The sequence below is a fragment of the Ambystoma mexicanum genome, chromosome 5p (assembly GCF_040938575.1).
Source record: "Ambystoma mexicanum isolate Mex_15411 chromosome 5p, UKY_AmexF1_1, whole genome shotgun sequence".
Lineage (NCBI taxonomy): Eukaryota > Metazoa > Chordata > Amphibia > Caudata > Ambystomatidae > Ambystoma > Ambystoma mexicanum.
In genome coordinates, this window is record NC_090930.1 from 310,289,233 (window position 1) to 310,312,100 (window position 22,868).

A 22,868-nucleotide genomic window follows, 5' to 3' on the forward strand; every position below is an offset into this window, starting at 1 on the left:
AAACAGGGAGCTACAATGGAAATCAACAGACGTTCGATCGCACTCTCAATCATTTTGCATAAAAAATACATTTATATAGCGAAAATGTGTCATACATGACATCATACTACATGGCAAACTAAGAAAAACCTACGGGCAGTTGTGATCGGTAAGCTAAACATCTAAGTATACTTTCTTTAAGGGATCAGGTTGTGATTGCGTCTCTACAGTCAGGTGGACAACTTATGCCCACCCCTAGTTCAAGTCATCTTCATCAGTTACTAGATACACAGCACACCATTGGCTATCAAACTATAAGGCCCTTCACTATATGGCCTTCTATAATTGGTTAGCATGCTTGTACCCTTCTGGAACCATCGGCTCACTAGCAGTACGTAAACTGGTACTCCAGGTGCCTATGGGTGGACTTGATTGTGTCTCCCCACCCAATTAGCCCAACATCTCTCATCGCTCATGCGTCTGCCATTCAGATTGTCTTTGATCTTGTCCTTGCAAAGTATCACTGCTCCTGAGAATAAAGTATAGGCACACTCTTATCGTAGCTCAGGTTGGTACGCCCAACTCCTATTTCCATCCTTGACTCACGTAAAAAGAGACCGTATTTCAGCCGGTTTTGCAGCATTTAATTGTCTTGAATTAATAGACTTGCCACTCATGATGTTCTTTCTTGCACCTTAACAAGGGCTGATTCAGCTTCTCATGTTCACTGTTCTTCAAGGATTGATAACCGGTTCTTGGACGCTCCATCTTTTGACACCAAGCCAGACAGGCATTCCAGGCCTTTCCTCGATCTTCAGCTATTTTCTTGCTGCGACACAGCCCTCCGATCCGTCTTTCTTCACGGGTCTGAGCTTACTAAATATGTGAAACTGATGTCCAGAATTCTATATAATGGCAGCACTGCCTGCAGTCTATTCACTACGTATAGCCAGCCTTTATGATTACCTAGTCTACTTGCATTGCTGCATCTGTACAGTTATAAAACAGCTTGCATTTTCTGCAGTGATCTTCACACGTGCAATCTTCATTTCGCATATGAAAGATTACTTGATTTGTTACTTCGTCATCAGATTCTATATGGTCTCTGCATCTTCTTCTTTGACCATTCTTCTCAGTGCGTCACACTCATTTCTTGTGACGTCACCAGCTTCCTTTTCTCTAATCTTCATATTCCTTTGGGGATCTCCTCCAAGAGATTGTCATCTCTACGAGGGTACATCATATAGGGTTTTCTCAATGGATACCTTTTCTCGAAGACTCTCTGTGGAATAGGCACAATCAGTGGTGTCTTGCATGTCGCAATTTCTGGCGTCCAACATATAGGCAGGATGGGGTTGGGACTTCCTGCAGAGGAATTCAGCTGCTCCTCTACACTCCCCCCTCTGGTTGATTCATTGACCACTCCTCCATCAGTCTTCACATCTTGGTATCCTCTCTTGAAGAAGTGTTTCTTTGGAGTCCAGATTTCTACTACTCACTTCAGCGATCTTGCTGACTTTACATGTTCATCAACACTCTAGGTCATATAGCTGCACTGTCCATTCAGATTACAGTAGATCCCTCGTCCCACACACATCTTGTGATTTTTTGGATGAGGGAACTTTGTTCCCTCAGGTGCTACAATGCCGTCGTATATATATTTTCTGATCTCTTCATCTGTCTATTCCTTGGGTCCAAACCCTGACTCGACATTGATCATGATCTTCATTCCTACTGCTTTATTTGCTGTCTTCTTGCACTGTGAGATAATTATCCTCATCACACAGAATCCAAAAATGATCATCACCAATACTGCTCCTAGGAGCTTGAAGATATTCGCCATCCATTGTGGAACCCATGAGAAGATAGACGCAAGCCAGCTATCATCTGCAATATCTTCTGTCTCATCTTCCATCTTCTGTAAATTAGTCAACAATGGTATGGCCTCTGTCAAGGTCCCATTCTCATCATCATGAGAAAGTATGAACATGCAACATGATTCTCTGATTTTGGCGCAAACTCCTCCATCCATTACTGTGATCATATCAAGGACATATCTGTTCTGGAGGGTCATCAATCTTATGGCCCTCAGTTCTTCCTAGATAGCATTGAATCCCTTTATGGTGGTGTTGATCATCTGCAGGAGCTCCCAGCGAGTGATCTGTAACCACTTCACATTTGCCATTGTCTGGATCTCTGGCATAAAGATAGTCGTGAAGATTGAAGCAGTTTTGCAGAATAGCCTGTGCTCATATGGAATAGCATCAAAGGCTTTTATCGATTTAGCTGAAAAATTATTCTCCCTCCTTGTTCAGTTGAGGAATTCAAGTGATCTTCTCTTCAAATGGGCACCCGCTTTTGGAAACTCTCCAATGTTCAGATCACTTTGTTATTTTATGTTATGTTATGTTACTTGGCATTTGTATAACGCTCTAGATATCATTGGTGTGATCTCAAAGCGCTGGTAGGTTGAACACCCTCAGGAACCGCAGTTCTGGTCAGTAGAGATAGTGGTGTAGGGTGCGTGGGTGCACCAGATATGTGTGCAGCTGATGTAATTGCCGGATGGTAGCTGCATCCTTGCGTTAGGTGTGGTGCTGAAGAAATCAGTTGGATGTGTGCAATATGGTGGGTGGACACCCAGACTGGGTTCTGGCTGCTTTAGGCCTGAAGGACACTTATGTGAGGAACTAGGCCAGAATTTCATTGGCTAGCTGCATTTTATTAGGGTGATGAGGTGATCATGGGGCAGTATTCATATGTGAACAGCTAGGCCGAATTTGTCAGGGTTATAGCTGTGTTCTAGTTGTGTGATGGTGTATAGTAGAGAGATAGCATAGTGATGTCATATGATGGTTATCTTTAGAGCACCCGAGACCAGGCACGTGAACAGGATGGCAGGGAACACAGTGACACATGGACACACAGTGACAGGAGGCAGGGCTTACAGTGACAGGAGGGGGGCATACAGATATATAGCAACAGCATAGGGAACAGGAAAGCAGGGTATGTAATCACACAAGTGTGGGGCATGCCAATAGTTACATTTAAATGTTTATCTAGATGTGATTTAGGCCAATGTTCACAACTCCACCCAAGTGTGGGACATGCTAACATTTGCATTTCTATCTAGTTGCGACTCAGGCCGATGTTCACGATTTCATCTAGGTGTGACACTAGATGCTGCCATTCACAATTCCATCGAAGTGTGGGACATGCTGGGACATGCTAACATTCACATTTCCATCCAGACGCGACCAAGACCACTGCCCATGACTTTGAGGAATTACTAACGCTGGAACATGAATAAGCACTATAGAACACATCCCTGTCCAGTTTTTGGGCAGCTTCATGTAGGCTCTGGACCCACAAGCCCAATAGTGGTCCATCAGAACTATTGTCCCATTCTTCATGCCTGGTACATCAAAAATTCAGCCACACCAGTAATTTTCTCCAACCTTCTTCGTGCCATTATTTCTGAAACACAAATATGCACTTGCTAGAGGTACTATCTGCAATGGTCCAGCCTTTATCGTCCACCCATGTCAACAACTTTAAAATATTCGGCCAGTGATTCTTGCATTCATTCTCTGTGGTATCTATAACTGGTTCATAATATCCAGTTAATGCTGCCGCTTTACACACAAGTATGCTTTCAGCCCATCCTTCTGGAGTCAGCACTGTTCCTTTGATTTGTAACTGACCTCTTTCCCAGCATCTCCGTGTTTCTTGTCTGTTCTTGCCTTCACAATCTAGCATCTGTTTTCTTCCATCCGGATTCCTGCTCTACTCATTCCAGGCTGTTCATTTCTGATCACGAAATTCCTCGTTTCTGGCTTCCCTCTTGTCTTCAAAGCTGTCATGATCTCTGCTTCCAAAAGATCAGGACTTGCCCGACTCCCTTGGAAGCAGACCCATAACCCCGGTTCCGAGTGCCAGCCAGTCCCAATTGGGACCTTTTGGACCCTGTCCTTGTGCCAGTGGCACCAGGCTCATAAAGATGCCCAGTCCCAGCGCTGGAAGCGCCAGGCTCATAATGCTTGGGTGGACTTACCTGCAGCAGACCATGCTGCTTACTTACCTGCCAGTTGAACCCCTGATCCTCTTCTGTTTGGGACTACTTTTCCTGTTGGGTGGGGCAGGAGCCACTCCCTAGGTTCAGAACACTGGAACTCTTCTGGAAAGCAGGAACTCTTTTCTTACCTAGGCGTGGCTGTGGAAGGAGACACCTAAGCACTACAGGAGGCTATTTAAACCACACCGGATGGATGAATCTTGCTTTGTGTTATTCTGCATTCTCTGCAGCAGAACGCTCATCGTGTCTTCTGCTTCTGATCCTGGGCCTAAGGGAACAAAGGCTTACCATCCTGGAATCCAGTCTTCAGCAGCACCTGTAAAGACAAAGAAAGAACAGGTTAGCACTACGGTCTTCAGTGGCAGCGCATCTCTTACCTGGTCCATCGGCTGTCACCAACGCCTCGCGCTGCATTCCGGCATCTGAAAGACAAAGGCTTACCTACTCTTCGCATGCTCCGGAGGTCTTCGCACTGCATTCCGGCATCTGAAAGACAAAAGCTTACCAGCTCTTCGCACGCTCCGGAGGCCTTCGGCGCTGCATCCCACATCTGAAAGACAAAAGAAGGTGCGTTTAAAGACATTGGGCAACTTTATTACTCACGTGCCATTACTCCTTCCCACGCCGAATCCAGTGGGTATTCCAGCACCCTTCAGCTTCTCTAAAGCTCCGAACTTGTACCTGCAAGATAAAAGGGACAGTTAGTGCGCATCGTGAAGCAGGCTACAAGCGCTTACTTACGTGCTTCCAGGCGCTTCTATTCCTCACGCGGGTTCGATCCTCAACTCTGATCAGCCCGCCATCCGCCATCGCCGGAACCCTGCAAAACAAGAGATATCATTACAAAAGACTTTTAAAACATTTGAAGTGCCCAGAACTTACCGTTCGTGCAGTTAACGACGGACAGCAGTCCTCTGAGGTCAAGAGGCCTGCACCCTTATCCAGTGAAGAAACTGGTTACGGCACCCTGCCCCGAGGCAGATGGAGAGCTCGGCGTTCACTTACCTAAGGTGAGGGCGTTAACCTTTGGGGTTCTACAGGAGAAGAGAAAGGGAAGAGGAGAGAGGCACCCAATAACCCCAGTTCATTAATCCCATATTTTCTATCTGCAGACATCTTACTCTTCGAGTCAGACATACAGTGCACAGAGGTCTAGCCCAAAGAGCCAACCGTGTGTTACACATCACCTTTGAAGATACGGCATTCACCCAGTCAAGACCGGCGCCTCTGCGGGAATCAGGTGAGCGTTACAAAATCTTGCACATAGTTATCTTCTCTTTGAGATGTCTTTCCAGTTACCCATATCAGGTATGCTGTTCTGCCTTGGAACTGTCCCACTTGTCTGGCAGAGTGTGAGATGCTCTAGGCAATGAGCTCTTTGCACTGGTACTTCTGAATCTATGAATATCTTAGAGGTTCCTATGGCATGAGGTATGAGTGCACAGACATAGCAGCTCTCCTTAGACATTCTCTCTCCCACCTTTTTCATGTGCTGATGCCACATGTTATTAACCAAGTGTGCTGTACTATCTAGATACGTGTTTATCCCATTATCATCTTACTCTGCATTTCTCCTGTGTCTCTTTAGTAAAATGTTTGCAGCCCATGAAACAACTCTAAAGCAGCTCTATGCTGGGGAGAAAACATGCGGGACGTTGGCTCATTGGTAGTGGGCAAATCTACAAGAGTTCCTGGAGTGGCAAGAATCAAAGGGACTTCTGCCTTTTTTGGATCAAAAGTATAAAAAAGGTGAATCATGAGAAACAAAAAGACTCAAAGCATAACTGTGCATATGTATATCGCGAACCAACATAATAATCCCCACCATCTATGCCACTCTGGAACTTCTTGAGCTTGCTCATTCTCTGAAATCATGTTATCTTCAACATTTATCATCTTTACTGCAATTTAAGGAAGGAAAAATACTTTACTCAGGTAACTGTAATAGATTAGGTTGTGCAGTAGTTCTATTATTGGTAGAAGCAGCCTTCTGATTACAGGGACATTTTTAGGATCTTGTAAAAAAAGTATGGATCTCCATGTCTCTTCTAAAAAGGGCTGGATAAGCCTGAAGAATAAACATAAAAATAGCAAGCATGATACGATGGACATCACTTTCTGGGAGAACCATATAATCGGCCAAACCAATTTTCATTAAAAAAAAGATACATCTGTTCTCTCAGCTGTCTGCTTTTTCTTTTATGCTAATCTTCCTTTGATCTCTTTTCTTGTTCCCTGTCTTTTCTATCCTGTTGTCCTGATCTTTTCTTTCCCTTACTTCCTCGATACTCTTCCCATCTAGCTTGAGCTCTAATTCTTACACCAAAGACCGACTCAGGAAGTTGGCAAAATGTCTCCTCCGATTGTTTTATTTTCAAATGTCTAAAACAGAGAGTTACAATGGACATCAACAGATGTTCGATCGTGCTCTCAATCATTTTGCATGAAAACACATTTATATAGCATAAATGTGTCATACATGACGTCATACTACATGGCAAACTAAGAAAAACCTACGGGCAGTTGTGATTGGCTTAAGGGGAACGTCTAAGTATGTGATTGGCTCTCTACAGTCAGGTGGACAACTTATGCCCACCCCTAGTGCAAGTCACCTTCATCAGTTACTATATACACGGTACACCATTGGCTATCAAACTATAAGGCCCTTCCTTATATGGCCTTCTATAATTGGCTGGCACGCTTGTACCCTTCTGGAACATTCGGCTCACTAGTAGCACGTAAGCAGGTACCCCAGGTGCCAGCGGGTGGACTTGACTGTGTCTTCTCCCCAATTAGCCCAACATCTCTCATCGCTCATGCCATCTGCCATTCAGATTGTCTTTGAACTTGTCATTGCAAAATATCACTGCTCCTGAGAATAAAAAGGAGCATAGGCACACTGCTATCGTAGTTCGGGTTTGTACGCCCAACTCCTATTTCCATTCTTGTTGTTATTGTTATTGTTTATTATCTGTATCGCGCGGCAAAACCCTGGGGTAACTGGGCGCTTGAGAGACTTAGTGGTTACATACATACATACATACATACATACATACATACATACATACATACATACATACAGTAAGTGCATGCATTTTACAATCCAGAGCAATATAGACAAAACTGGACCCCAGTTACATATCGGTCAAGTGGACAACATACTGGTAAAGAGTGGTAAGACGGGCACAGTGTTACCAAGGGGAAAAGATCAGCACAAGGATGGAAGGGGCATTGTGGTGAGGAGCCTTGTTCCTCCGCCAGTTCTTTATGTTGGCTTTAAAGGATGAGGAAGGAAGGTTCTTGTCTGAGGGGAGTGGGGATGGAATTCCAGCGTTTAGCAGCTTGAACTGGGAAGATAGCTCCTCTGGCTGTTTTTAGATTGAATCTTGGTACCGACAGTTTATGGGACTGGGTGGATCTGGTAATTTGTGTAGGTTGGTGCTTACAGAATTTGTCTGCCAGGTAGGGAGGGGCTGAGTTTGTGAGGTATTTATGCGTGATGGCCAGTGTACGAAGTATGATTCTATCATGGATGGGAAGCCAATTGCCGTTCTGTCTATGTGTGGAGATGTGACAAGATCTTGGAAGGCTGAGGGCTGCTCTGAGAGAGTTAGTCTGGAGTACCTGGAGTTTCTTTAGGTTTTGTTCAGAAGAGCCCAGGAAGAGAGTGTTGCAGAGGTCGAGTTTGGATAGAGCAAGTGCTCTGGCCAACGTGAGGCAACTACTAGTGGGCAGGAAGGCTTTGCAGCTGTAGATCAGTTCATTGGTGTAGGCCGTGGATGAGGCCACTCTGTTTACCTGTTTTTTGAGCGAAAGAGTTGAGTCAAAGTAGTCCCCCAGTGTCTTTATTTCTTTGGAGACAGTGATGGTGTTGCCGTCAATGACGAAAGATGAGTAACTAGGGTTGAGCGTATTCAGGCGTGCCTGGGTAGCCACTATCATGAGCTCCGTCTTGTCATCGTTGAGGCATAGATTGCTAGTAGCCATCCAGGCTACAAGGTAGATGGTGTTTAGGAGTTTGGAATCGTGATCGTAACAGCCAGTGAGTGGGATGAGAACTTGAGTGTCATCTGCATAGTTGGTGTAGATGACACCCAAGTTATCCAGGCGGTCGAAGAGGAGCTTTGTAGAAATATTATAGAGGGTGGGTGACACACAGGACCCTGGTGGGATGCAGCAGAGAATTGGTGTGGGGTCATCAGAGGCTGAGGGGGAGAAAACTCTAGTTGTTCTGTTGGCGAGGAAGGATTTAACCCATTCAGAAGCATTAGTGGAGAACGCTGCTGCTGTGGTCAGGTGTTTGGTGAGGATTTGGTGATCGACGAGGTCGAAGGCAGTGGATAGGTCTAAGAGTAGGAGAATTGCTAGCTTGCCATTGTCTTTTGCCTCATCCATTTGGATCTTTAGATCAAGGAGGGCTGTCTCGGTTCCATGTCTGGGTCGGAAGCCTGACTGTCTAAGTCCGAGGAGTTCATTCTCCTGTAGGTGCTTCTGTATTTGCCGATAGGCCACCCGATCCAGAATTTTTAGGATGAATGGGACTGTGATAGGCCTGTAATTGGTGGGGATATTGGGATCAAGATTGTTTTTTTTAGTAGGGGCATAACCCAAGCTTCCTTAAGGTTGTTGGGTACCTCGTTGGTTCTGAATGAGGAGTTGATTATTGCAGTAATGAAGGGGGCAAGATCTTTGCCGCCTTCTTTAATCATGGTGGCAGGGCAGATATCGCCTTGTCAGTGTGAAGGTTTCAAGCTTTTTATAATGTCCTCGACTTCCTTCAGGGTGACTTGAGCGAAGCTGAAAGGGGTGCATGAGTGAGGGTTATTCACAGAGTCAGGGGCCTGTTGTGATACCAAGGAGAGGCTTGCCTTTTTAGCGCTGATCTTATTTTGGAGAAAGGTAATTTTATCTGCAAGTGTTTGCTGAATTTTGGTACACCAAGCTGCATCTTTGATGCAATCTTGTGTGGGAGGTGCGGGGGATTCGAGTTCTTTGAGGATGCTGAAGAGTTCCTTGGAGCTGGATTTGGCATTCTGTATTCTGGAATTGTAGGTTTCGTTTTTGGCTAGGAGGATGGCCGCTTTGTAGGCGGTGGATGCTGACCTAAATGCAGTTTTGTTGATGATGGAGGAGGATTTGCGGCAGGTGGATTCAGTGGATCTTTTTATATTTCTGAGGCTTTTTTAATTCAGGTGTAAACCATTTGTTGAGGTGGGCCAGGCGTTTGGCTTTGCTGAGTTTGAGAGGGGCTTCCAGGTCTAGATCAGATTGGAGGGTGTTATTGTAAAGATCTACCAGGTTGGGTGGGTTCAAGTTGCTGAATTTGGCTTCGTTGAGGATGTTGCTGATGAGCGGCTGGAGGCTGTTTATGGAAGTATTATGACAATTTCTGGATAAGGAGGGGGGTGCTAATGAGGTTTTAATTGGCAAGGGTCCGGGGATGGAGAATAGGATGAGGTGGTGGCCTGACCAGGCTAGAGGTTCATTTTGGGTAATGGATAGGGAGCAGTTCAGGTCAGCGACCCAGTCCAAGGTTCTGCCTTTGGAGTGGGTGGGTGTTGTGATTCTGTGTATGAAGCCTAGGTTGGTGATCAAGTTGTCCACAGCTAGAGCTTGATGATCATTGGGGTCAGCAAGGCCAAGGTTCATGTCTCCCAGGACGATGGTTTGGGAGCCAAGTTTTGTGTTAGTGGACAGGAGGTTCAGGAGAGAGAGGGGCCGGGGGGCCGGTGGATAAGATGCAGCAGTATTGTTTGAGTAGGAGAGAGGGTGAGTTTTACTGAAAGGAGTTCTGCAGAGGGGAAGCTGGTGGGTGATGTCACTCTGAGGGCTAGATGAGTTTTGGCAATGAATGCAACTCCTCCTCCTTTGCCGGACGTTCTGTCTGCCCTAATGATAGTGTAGCCTTCAGGAAGGGCAAGTGAGAGTGCAGGTCCTTCTGCTTGGTGAAGCCAGGTTTTCGTGACTGCCAAGAGGTCTAGGCTATTTGCCACAATGAGATCAGCGATCTCGGGGGCATGGGCCAGAAGGGAGCGGGCATTGATCAGGGCTCCTTTAATGTTGGCAGGTTGCGGAGGTGACGAGTTGAGAGGTTTTGTGGACCCATCCGTGGTGGGGAGGGTTATATTGGATAAGGTGGTGGTCAGATTTTGCGAGATAAATTGAGGAGTTTTGGACTGGGCGATGGCTTTGTGGTTGAGGAACCGGGAGCATAGTCTTAGGTTCCTTGAATGGATTGAGAGTGGCATAAGGGGTGTCGGTGGTGTGGCGAAACGGTGTAGCCATTCGAGAGGGCTCAGTGACTCGATGGGTGCAGTGTTAGGTGGTGAGGAGGACGTTGGTTTGCAGTCGAATTCGGATAAGGACAGTGACAAAAAGAGAGATGGTGTGGTTGGGTAAACTAAGGGGAGAAATGAGGCCAGGGCAAGCGTTGCTCTGTGGAATGAGGACATAGTGCTCTGACGGTGGGCTAGGTTGGTTAGATACGCAATAGCTCATGGCGGAATGCCAGTAGGCGATCTTGAGATAATGCTATGGGCGGGTTGATATCCTTATTCTAGCTCAAGGTTTGACCCACGTTGGGGAGAATAAAGACAATAGGTAGTACTGTAGGCAAACTAGATTCAAGAGCAATACAACTGGTGCGAGTAAGCTATGGGCAAGGTTACAAAATAGCACAGTATGTAATTTGGATTCAAAAGCAGCACAACTGGTGCAGACAAGCTATGGGCAGTGTCACAAGGTAGCACAATATGCAATTTGGAGTCAAGAGCAGTGCAACTGGTGCGTACACGTTATGGGCAGGGTCACAGGGTAGCGCAATGGGCAAATTGGGTTCAGGAGCAACTGCTGCAGACACGCTATGGGCAGTGTCACAAGGTAGCACAATGCGCAATTTGGATTCAAAAGCAGTACAGCTGGTGCAGACAAGTTATGGGCAGTGATACAAGGTAGCACAATATGCAATTTGGATTCAAAAGCAGTAGAGCTGGTGTAGACAAGCTATGGGCAGTGACACAAGGTAGCACAATATGCAGTTTGGATTCAAAAGTAGTACAGCTGGTGCAGACAAGCTATGGGCAGTGACACAAGGTAGCACAATATGCATTTTGGATTCAAAAGCAGTACAATTGGTGCGGGCACGCTATGGGCAGGGTCACAAAGTAGCACTATAGGGGAATTGAGGCAATATGAGGCATGGGCTGATTAGAAAGAAAATACAACTGGTGAGAAAACAAGCAGTGGGCAAGGGTGCAGAGACGCATAAATCTCAAAATTACAAAATTGGCACAATTGTACGGTAGGTTGGATGAAGGTTCGTTCGAAAGGCAAGCGCCGAGTTGAGAAGGAACATTGACAACGGGACAGTACCTTATGTGGATGGCGAGCTGGGCCTCGTCATGGGTGTTCAATACAGTGGGGGGACCGCTTGCTGCCAGTAAAGTTGCACTGGATGCCAGTAGTTTGTATGTGGATGGCGAGCTGGGCCTCGTCATGGGTGTTCAATACAGTGGGGGGACCGCTTGCTGCCGGTAAATTTGCACTGGATGCCAGTAGTCGTTTAACAACAGGGGCGAGCCTCGGAATCAATACCCGTTGCGTCGGCCATTTTAGGGTCAGGCGCGACAGAATGATAGGTTAAAAACAAGTTTGTAACTCATCAGAGTAGGTACTGCACCATGGATTGGTGGGCTTAGCAATGGGTAGGGGCTCACATATGATGAGAAGTGGGCGTTTAGGCAGGGATTTATGTCGGTGGCGGTCCGGCGGTCACGGACAGGCACAGACAGGCCTGTGACTTATTACGGTGCCTTGATGGGCGGGCCGGTAATGCCATCCGGCGCTGCCGTGGCACGGAAGTAGCAGTAATGGGCCAATGGCCTGCCCCTCATCAGCTGTTGCTTGTTGCTAGGCAACTGACGCGGCTGCCATTTTAACTCTTCCTCGTGGAGTGATGGATCGTATAGTGCATCAAAAAGGGAAAATATTCACTGTGGTACGTGAATAGTAGCAGGAAAACACTTGCAGGGAAGTGGATGGGGGGTGGAAGGTGCCCAACGCAGGAACACAACACCTTAGCCAGGAAAGCCTTTCTTCCGACGTTTTTGTCTCTTTCCTGGTGCTCCGAGGAGGGTACGTGTGACTCACGTGACAAGAGACCGTATTTTAGCCTGTTTTGCAGCATTTAATTGTCTTGAATTAATAAACTTGGCACTTATTATGTTCTTTCTTGCACCTTAACAAGGGCTGATTCAGCTTCTCATGTTCACTGTTCTTCAAGGATAGCTAACCGGTTCTTGGCTGCTCCATCATTTGACACCAGGCCAGACAGCTATTGCAGGCATTTCCTCCATCTTCAGCTATTTTCTTGCTGCAACACAGACCTCCGATCCGTCTTTCTTCACGGGATTGAGCTTACTAAATATGTGACACAGATGCCCAGAATTCTATACAATGGTGGCACTGCCTGCAGTCTATTCACTACGCATAGCAAGCCTTTATGATTACTTAGCCTACTTGCTTTGCTGCATCTGCACAGTTATAAAATGGCTTCTATTTTCTGCAATGCTCTTCACACGTGCAATCTTCATTCCGCATATGAAAGTTTACTCAATTCTTTACTTCGTCATCAGATTGTATTAGGTCTATGCATCTTCTTCTTTGACCATTCTTCTCAGTGCATCACGCTCATTTCTTGTGACATCACCAGCCTCCTTTTCTCTCATCTTCTTATTCCTTCAGGGATCTCCTCCAAGAGATTGTCATCTCTACGAGGGTCCATCATATAGGGTTTTCTCAATGGATACCTTTTCTGAAAGACTCTACGTGGAATACATGTAACAAACAATAGGGGAGCCCCTGTGTGCAAGTGTGAGTGGGGGCAAAGTATGTAGAATTTACAAAAACCGGCAAAGGGGTACTCACACTCGAGACAGTCCTAGATTCTGTCCGACATTCAAATTAAATCTCCATAGTAATTTAAAGGCTAGTGTTTGCGAGGCAAATCACTGGGGATACACCAAGGGAGCAGTCTGAGAAGTGCTAACCATAGATTTATTGTTGAAAGCATAGTTTTTTTGAGATTTTACACAATTTCTAAAGCAAAAAATAAGTAGAATAGAGCAATTGAAAAAATAAAGAAAAACAGAACATTCATCACAAATATATCAAGTGCAAAAGAAGGGAAGAAGGGATAACATATTAATAATATTCTTTTTACATACCTACCAGGGTAATTTTTCATACACCCTGGTAGGCCTTATGTTGCAGGAACTATGGGTAGCCTGTAATAATTGTTTTATCTTGATGTGATTAATATGTTATCCCTTCCTTTGCACTTGATATATTTGTGATGAATGTTCTGTTTTTCTTTGTTTTTTCAATTGCTCTATGCTTAACCTCCTGAACATCCAAAAATCTATCCCCACCTTTCATTCTACCAAAACACTTGGCCACACTCTGGCTCTCAGCAGGTTGAATTACTTCTCCGGCAACCTCATGCGAAGTCCCATCTACCTTCTTATCCCTCTCAACAAGATAATGAACTTTGTTACCTGGGCCCTCCCCAACGCCCTAAAATTCTCTATCACCACAATGCACCACCATGTATGGTGCAACTGTTCATGCAAAAATTGCTTGCAAATCTAATCCATCCATTTGCTAATTCCCCACCTCTGCCTAGCCGAATGTCTGTTTCCTCAGCCCCTCAAAATGAACGGCTCCAAACTCTCCTTAACCTAACCGTTCCTTTCCACCCTGCGCTGCATCCCACTGTTGTCCTTCACCAACCTGTCCCCAAAGCAATGGAACTCTGTACCCGTTTAAAACTAGGGCACTCCAACAGTGACTGCCATTTTCGATCATCCTTAATACCATACTTTTCTCCCAAGACAGTGATATCAACGTCACCTCCATTTACTGTTTCCAGCTTTTCCCCAACTCTATCCAGTTTAATTTATTAACAACCAAGTCATTACTTTAAAAAGCAACCAGCATTGGGCCACTCAGGCCATCAATATGCCCTATTTATAGTGGTTTTTGGCGAGGCAAAAACACAACTCAATATGAATTTGGGCCGACTACCCATTATACATCTGTGCCCTACTGTACATGGAAATTACAGATCTTTTATGAACTCACGGATAGACTTGCATCTTGAAGGGAATTGATGGGCTTGGGCCATGATTGTATTTTCATTGATAGCCAATTTGTGTGGAGTTTTATCCTACGAGGAGAAATATGGTTCTCTATTGGGACCTCCTCAATGTAATCAAAATATGCACAATTATGTGTTTTCAGGACCCTATGTGATCCCAGAATAAAAGTGTTTGTGACTCATTTCACTACAGGGGAGGATGGGATTATAATGCGGTTCACGTGTGTTTTCGTCACAGAAATGTTTAGCTGCAGCTGTTTTTTTTTTTATGGACGGTCCTACCCCTCACCCATTATCCCAAAAAAAACCTAAACAAACATACTACATATATATTTATTTTTGAAATCACCAAAAAAGCTTCGATGAAAATACCACAGTGAAAACTGCTGCGGCAAAAATTGCGGCGAGGAAAACAGGTAACCATCATGATGCGGTCAGCATGGTCATGCATTTTAAGGAGTCCCCTGTAAATTGAAAGGGCATCCCTATTGTTTAGTGGGTTTGACACATGATTGCCATCACCAAATGTAACAGTTTTGGTGGGTTCTTTTTCATGGGGTGGAGTGGGTGAGTATGGATAGTTGCTTAGATCCTTTGGGATTAGAGGACGAGCAATGCCATTTTGTATCAGTATTCACAGAGTCTTTAAAAGAGTTATTGGATACAACAAACATGTGCCTGGTAGAAAGGGATACCCTTATTGTGTAAAATAAACCCTGATATATAGTCATTCATACAGGGGTTTAGTGTCCTGCCGAGAAGCCTCAGGCCTATTTGGGTTTAGAGAAATCTCTTTAGATGTGATGTGTATATAAATCAGTTTTTCTTTTTGAGAACCCTGCTCAATTGTAAAGCTTTCTTTGCACATTTTTCGGATTACCTGTGATCCAATATTGAATTGTAATAGGACACTCTTTGGTAATGTGCAAGCAGTATTATTCTGGGTAAGCACAGGTTCACCAACCCACAGCAAGAAGTAATGCAAAAAGCAGATAGTGGGACACAAGAAATCGCATGGGACGTGTCCCACTAGTTATTGTTGCCAAAACTGATGTCCAATGGTTAAAGATCCCATATTGATGGCAACCCTACATTTGACGAAATGCATTATTTGATCAAAAAAACTTTAATGAGTTGTCTGGAGGAGCCCCCTGACTTTTTTTTGTCTGGGCTATTAGGTGGTGTTTCAGTGCCACCGATAAGCCAAAACTATTGTATTTGAGTACAGCTAGGTGGGAGATGGCATGTCAGGAGGGACACACAGCTTGTAGGTGTTGTTTGGTTAGATACCCACCCATTGACTGCCCATGGCCGTGCAAATCCCTATGGCAATTCCCACCCAGTACCTGCCCATCCCCGCTCAAAACAGACCATCTGGGATCAGTTAAGGCAGTTTGGGCTCACTCTATCAGGCAGTAAGATCAAACAGCAGCCTGGCAGAGATATTTCTAAGCAGTCTGCTTAGAGTTAAAGGCTTAACTGCAGCAGTAAATGGCTAATGGTGTAATAATCATGTCTTAACCAAGTGTGCCCTCAGCCACGTGAACATTATCTGCAAGCATTGACAAAGCCAGCAGTTGGGGCTTATGCATAGGTATTAAGTCGGCATATTCCAAGCACTACCATCATATGTCTAGGTAATCACACCATTTTCCAGCTAACAGCTAGGTAGTAACATAATATCAGTCCTAGCAAATGCCTGTCACATACCTTAACAAAAGCCGAAATGGTTGGCTTTGCTAATGCTTGTTTTTGAATTTTCTGTGAAAACTATATTTTGCTCAAGCAACATGGCTAATTGTCCTTTTTTAAATGTGCTAATTGGCTTTATTGAAAAATACAATTAAAATATGAAAGGGGTACCATAAACAGCCTGTTTTTATATCTTTCTTTGAAATATGTTTTATTTTAGGAATTTGGTAAGACTAACATGCTTTCAAACACACACCACTTTTAAATCCGTTCAGCTAGATGTGAAAATTCGCAACCCTCTTCTCCCTATGAAAAATGTGTTTCTACAGGAAGGGGAGGGCCTTCCTGTCTGACTGCTGTACTGTTCTTTGGCTCTCAATTTCCTAATCCGACGCCACTGTACAGCCAAAGGAGACATTGCTCTTGGAAGCCCATATTGCTTTTCTGGCGTACCCCTCCCAACAAGCCTGTTCCTCTCTGGCTCCCCACTACCAACAATAGGTCACAGTTTTAATAACTAATCGAGTGGTCATCACTGGGATGAATTTGGCTTCCCTGCCTTTTCTCATTATTCCTTCTTTCAAGCATAACACTTGTGTGGCAGTCAATTATCTCCCCACTGTCAACACGAGAGTGGCCAATCATCAATTATTATTAGCATATGAAAGCACATTCATGGATACGGAAGCGCTGGTCTCAGCAGCTACGAAATTACAAACTCGAAAAAGAAGAGTCGAGTAAACCTTTGTAGTCAATACACCAAAAAAATAAAAGAGTAGAGTTTTTCCGTCCATCTTTGCTGCTCTCTGATTCTCAGCAAGGTTCAATTACTGCCATATTATGGAGGAACCCTGCTGCTCAGATGGAAGCAAATGGGAGAGGGATTCGAAAGGAAGCATGAGTGTGCACTTTCCGCACCTTCAATGTTACATATGTATTAGGACTTTGCATAGATTCAAAAAGAATGTTCTTGTCTTTTGAATTAAGAGAACTGATTTTCACAACAGTCTTAGCATAAATTCTCGGTTGTGAGGCTATGGTTTGGTAAGGAACTGGTGTACATCTATAGATGGAAAATCAACCAGCCTTCAAATCGGGAAGGTGCATGCTTGCTTATCCTTAACACTGGCACTTTGACTACTGCCAAACGTCCTGGATCAGGGTCATATCATGGAGGAACTAGGTGGTCACCTGACCTTTGTTCCAGCTAGAGTCGCCACATTGATTTGGATTATGAGCAGCAATGGGAGGAGGCCAGTGTTGGAAAAGAATGAAAGGCCCATCCTGAACATTCGATTTTCTTTTTCATTTTTTAAATACAGCCTCTATACTATGCAGATTTAGGGAGCTTTCTATCCACAACCGAGAACGCGAAGGATTACAATGACGCCTAAAGGCTTTTTTGTTATCTTAATAACACTTGAAAGCGCAGCGTAAGCCTGAAGGCATCTTGGCACTAGAGCTAGCAAGGTAAGATCAGTCCAGAGATCGGAACTAAAAGAGACGTCTTCAGCGCACAGCAGAAGGGAAATGAGCATCGATGTTACGGAGGGCGAATGGAAGTAGATTCCAGGCCTTTGCGGCTGCCACTGAGAAGGCGCGGCCGTTGGGGCGGGCAAACCTAGCCATTGGGGGCTGAATGGTCTTCAAGGCTTGTGAACGGAGTGATCTAGTCGGTTTGTAGATACAGAACTTTGCCTGGAGAAACTCGGCTCCCAGTTTATGAAGAGCCTTATGAATCAAGCACAAGGAAGAGATTGTGAAATAGTATCCTTGAGCAATGATTGCATTAATAAAGAAAATTGAAAGCCTTACTGTTGTCCACTCTGCATACCAAACGACTTCTGGTACACCCTTAAGCAAGCTAATATCAAGACGCCAGATTTTTTGCATACAACTTATTCCCAAAGCTGGAAAGGTATGTCTCAACTTCCAGAACTCAGATATACCATTTTCACTTTGATGACATCATTAATGCTTTTATTGATCTTGCTACTGGCCTTCCTTCATGCTAATGCTAGAATTCTTGTCAGTGTGGGGTACATTTAAATGCCCCAAACAGAAGTCCCGTTCACATGAATGGCAGGATTTTAAACACTGAAATAAAAACGGCCTGGCCTTTGTGTTTGTTTTTCAAGCAAAATGAAGGAGCCATGTGGAAAGGGGCCTATCTGTCATTACCAATGGACAGGGAGCATTTTAATTTACAAAATAAGGAGGAATCAAAGATCCCTGTCACATGGAAAACAAGATTTTTACACACTGAAAACAAAAATCGCCTGCACATGTAGGTGCAAATAAAAACGGTTTTAAACGAGTTGAAGTGAAAAAAATATCACTGCTCACAGAAAAATTTCAGGAAAGCAAAACATGATGTGTGGGTTGACCAACTGCAATATATATTATGTTTCACCTACAAAACCTCAGTGACATTTGAAGAGCCACTTTGTCTTCATGAAAAAAATGTCAGCCCAGGTAAACCCTTTTGCTTGCTGTAGGCAACACTTCAGAAGGAAAACTCTCACTCCCAGCTTGGATGTCACATCTCCCATTTAATGATCAACTACAATAAAAATGCCCTGCTAATGGCGTCGAAATTCAGTGTTCTCCAGACCTGCTGGCTCTAAAAGCAAAAGTTACCCTTGGCTGGAGCATGACTAATATGTGTCTCACCACTTCAAAGAGCAAGCTTCCAACACAAAGAAGATTGATTAAAAAAACAACTGTGGGCACAGGCTGACCCAATAAAAATGAATGGCCGGAAGCAGGACCATTTGTCCCAGATGAAGATTCACAATTTATTTAAAAGGACTATTATCATTTGGGCCTTTTTCTCAGCCATCATAATAATAATAATTCAGCATTTATATAGTGCTATGAACTCTCAGGGATTTGAGCACTACTTATTATTACCCATGGTGTGTGTGAAAGGCTGAGTTTGGCCCTGCCAGAATTTGAACCTGCGTCAGGAGGCTCTGCACAGATGGCAAAGCGAGCGTTCTACTCGCTGTGCTATCGGACCGGCTAAGGTGGATGGATTTCATCTATGTACAATTTCCTGGCAATTTTGGGGACATAAAATTAATCTTCCTGTGACTCTGGGAACTGTAATGGCCAGATAAAATCTGTTTCTGGATGATCTGAGCATGTTCCAAATGTGAGAGTTGGTGAGCAGGGGGAATAATGAAATTAGGGATATGCTTAATAGCTTACATATTCATAACTGTTGTGCTTTTTATGGAAACAGCAGAAAGGAACCGGCTGTGCTACATGATACAGATTTGGGGGTCAGCTTATCTAATTCCCCATGATTAGCTGAAACAGAAAATATGTTTAGTCTGGCAGTTGCTAAATAAATTATGAAGTTGTGATAAATAACTCGTTTTTGCCAAAAAGTGGAAAGGAGAACAAAGGATGATGACAAATTGGAATTGCCATATGTTGCTCCCACCCCTAAACTAATCCTGACTTGGAGGCTAGGTTTCGGAGGAGAGAAGGGTAACTGTCCAATCCTAGTGGCAGGAATTATTGCAGCGTACTTCCCCAAGATTGTAAAATTGGTGGTGTTATCGATGCTATATAGGGGAGACTGCACTAGGACAGGGGAGATGCAAAAAAAAGGAGAGGACAGAAAAAGGAGAAAGACAGGAGGACATAGATAAGAGACAGACCATCAGGAATGCTGCTGAAATTTACCATCTGTCAACTGTAAGGCGACACCAGAGGAGATTGCTGAGAGTGCATCTGGTTGGAGCTGTCTATCTCTAGGAAGGCCTCAAAGCTGACTGGGTCCTATGGTGGATAGCGGGAGGACATCTTTGAGAGTGGAGTGACCAGACCGCTGCCCTACCTTTCCAGAGTGGCCTGAGATGCAGCTTGCTTTCCTCAATCTTAAACAGACGCTTGTTATGTAAGTAGAACTGAGCCGAAACGTGGGGGAGTCTGATTGCCTTGAATCCTTTCCCTATATAGTGTGTGGGAGGCCAAATTGTGTAGATCCTTAACCTATGAACCAAAAATATTAATTTAATTAATTCTCCATTTGGCAGAACACTATGGGATGAATTTTATTAAAATTCAAAATGAACAAAGCTCACTTTCCAGTGTGCGCTGAAAACTATAGCCTATAATTTAATTGGGTAAACCTTGTTGTCCAGCTGACCCTGACATCTTTGAGGAAGATTGGAGTCTTTGTTCTTAAATCAGTTCAACCTTTTTATCCAGCTTCCCCAACACAGGCCTTTCAGTAAGGGGGTCTGAAATCCAAAATTCCCCAAAGCATTCCAATTTTTTGTCTGATTTCACAACCTAGACCAAACCTGGGGTTCCGGGGAGGGGGTCTAAATAACAAAGCGATAAATCACCCTGTGTTTATTTTAAACCAAAGTTTGGGCAGAATTATAATTGCCATATGTATTTCTACCAATCTTGAACACTTGCTACACTTTTAAGCCTGCAGGAAAATCTATATCACACATTACATAAGTGCTTTTATTATTGATCAGTGCAATTATTTTGTCAAGTGAAATTTGAAGAAAGTAAGTATTGTGATTGAGTTCTATTTAACTTACTTTTGTGATGTATTTATGCTGAGAAAAGTTGATTGTGTTGTGCCATGGATAAAGTTGTTTTTAACATTTTTGTGCTAATTTCTATTACTGTTAATTTAAATAAATACCAATATATTTCCCGTACACCTGCCTGGTTCTTGGCTCATAGTTAGCTCAGAGGAGAGGGAACCCAGGGGCATGATATGTGTCTGAGATAGGGCTGAATGAAAAAGAATCTGTTAAATAGTTGGTTGCATAACCACTAGAGTGGGGAGGGACGGAACTCCCTGTGTTGAGAGTGGCTTATCAGTAAACTGTTACAAAGTGGGGGCTCCAACCGGGATTTAGCTTCCTATTCCTGACCCATGACAAGTACATTGTGACAGTATATTCATTTTGATGTAATTGCATTAAGGTGGAGGGAAAGTCATCTTTGTTTTGTTAAAGTGCCACTAGGACTTGACTCCTGAGTTCCGGGGAGGTGTATAGGTAAACAATTAAAAGTGTGTAATAATTTATTTGAGTGAGTTAATCAAGCAAGAACAGGTTGATTTTTCCCCTGAATAAAGAAAGTTTTATTAAAGTGGAAAAAAGCCAATTGTGAAAATGACTACTGTACAAATTGGAGGAACCAAGGAGCATCTCCTAACAAAATTATTTCTCAAAGGAGAATGGGTTGAGGACGATGCATGAAACTGTCAAACCAGAATTGTGCGAGAGGTTGCCTCAGTAAGCAATGATATTTGGCTTGAAGGTTGGATATTGCACAAAGCACTTGAGGCATTTTATATGACTACAACTGCTCATGATGAACAGATACAAATGTCTCAGCTAACTTCTCAGTTATATTTTCATTTGCTGCTAGTAGAAGAGCATTGGCAAAATAGTGAGGCTCGTAGGATGAATCAGGCTGGAGACCTGTCATAGGCCCAGGACCTTATCCAACAACTCAAAACTGAGTTAAAAACACTGCAACTAGAGAGTGCCCAGCATGAAACCCAGTTTTTTGCACTGGAAAATTCACAAAAAGTGTGTGTGGAAAATCTGAGCACCATGGAACACAAGCTAAATGATCAGTCTGCTCTTAGTAGAGTTTTTTGGAGGACATTGTTGAATTTCAATCAGAAATAAAACAATTGAAAACTGAAAATAGTTAATTAATTATCAAAGCGGTTTGAACTGGAGGCTTCCAGCCCTTTAAGATGAGTAGCGGTATCCTTGAGATAGATGGGGATGCAGATTTTAATCAAACATCAATAATCAAGATGACACAAATAGTTGGGCAAAAGTTTTGTCTGTTTTAATGCAAGCATTTAAAACAGGGAGTACAATGAACATCAGCAATCGCTTGATACTCTGACTCTAACTACTTCATAAAAAAGATGGGTTCTTATACCCATAATTGATCACAGCTGATGTGTTGACCTGCATCATTACCAACGTCATCCTACGTGTCAAAGTACAGAAACATATCGGGAAGCGAGATTGGTTCTAAGTGAATAAGTAAGCATAGGTTCTATATCTGTATGGAGTAAAGGAGAGAGGTAATAGGATAGTTAACATCAGTTGGGGAATCTAAGCCCTCCCTTCAAAATGGCCACTAAGAAGGTCACTAAATGTACAACATCCCATTGGCTGCACAAACTATAGGACCCCAAACGGCGTGGTCCCTTACAATTGGTTGACTACTAACCCCCGTCAGTAATTTTGCACCTACGTGAGCAGCACGCAGACCGAACAACCAGGTGTGGGTGAGTTTGTCTTGATAGTAGCTTCCCACCAATTAAAAATGTGATCCATCATCACTTCGATGGTCCAGTGTCAATTAGTACTTTGAAGTTGGCCTTGAGTCTCTAGAGTTCTCTGCAAATTTTTAAGGAGTATGGCACTATCCGGCTTCCGTGCGTAGGTGTGATCTTCTCATCCATCCATCTTTCTTCCATCACGTGACTGGACACCATGATATTAAGCCTTTCTGTGTATTTCATTCTATTTTTGAGAGCCTTCTGACGTCTTTTGTTTTTTCCTGACCTCTCTGAATAGAAGCTTCTGTTCTTTCACGTTAATTGTATCTAATGTCAGCCAACTCCTAGTTTGATAAGACCTTGGCTTTCTTGGCTCGGTGAACTCGTTAGCTGAAATGTATTCCATTTAATTCAATTGCTTTATGTAACTGTTACACTGAAATAAGGCCTTCTTGCGTTGCTCAGTGCTGCTTTATACGTATTATTTATTTATTTATTTGCATTTTCAAAGCGCAAATCAGCCCTAGGGCACGTAGTGGAAACATTCATTCTTTACTTAATCCATATGTATCTATGAGGTATATAGGGATATGTTGGCGCTTGCCGTGGTCTAATCTATTTAAGCATGTGGCTAGCTTCATGATTGCTTTGTTGCTTGTGTTTCATTGCAT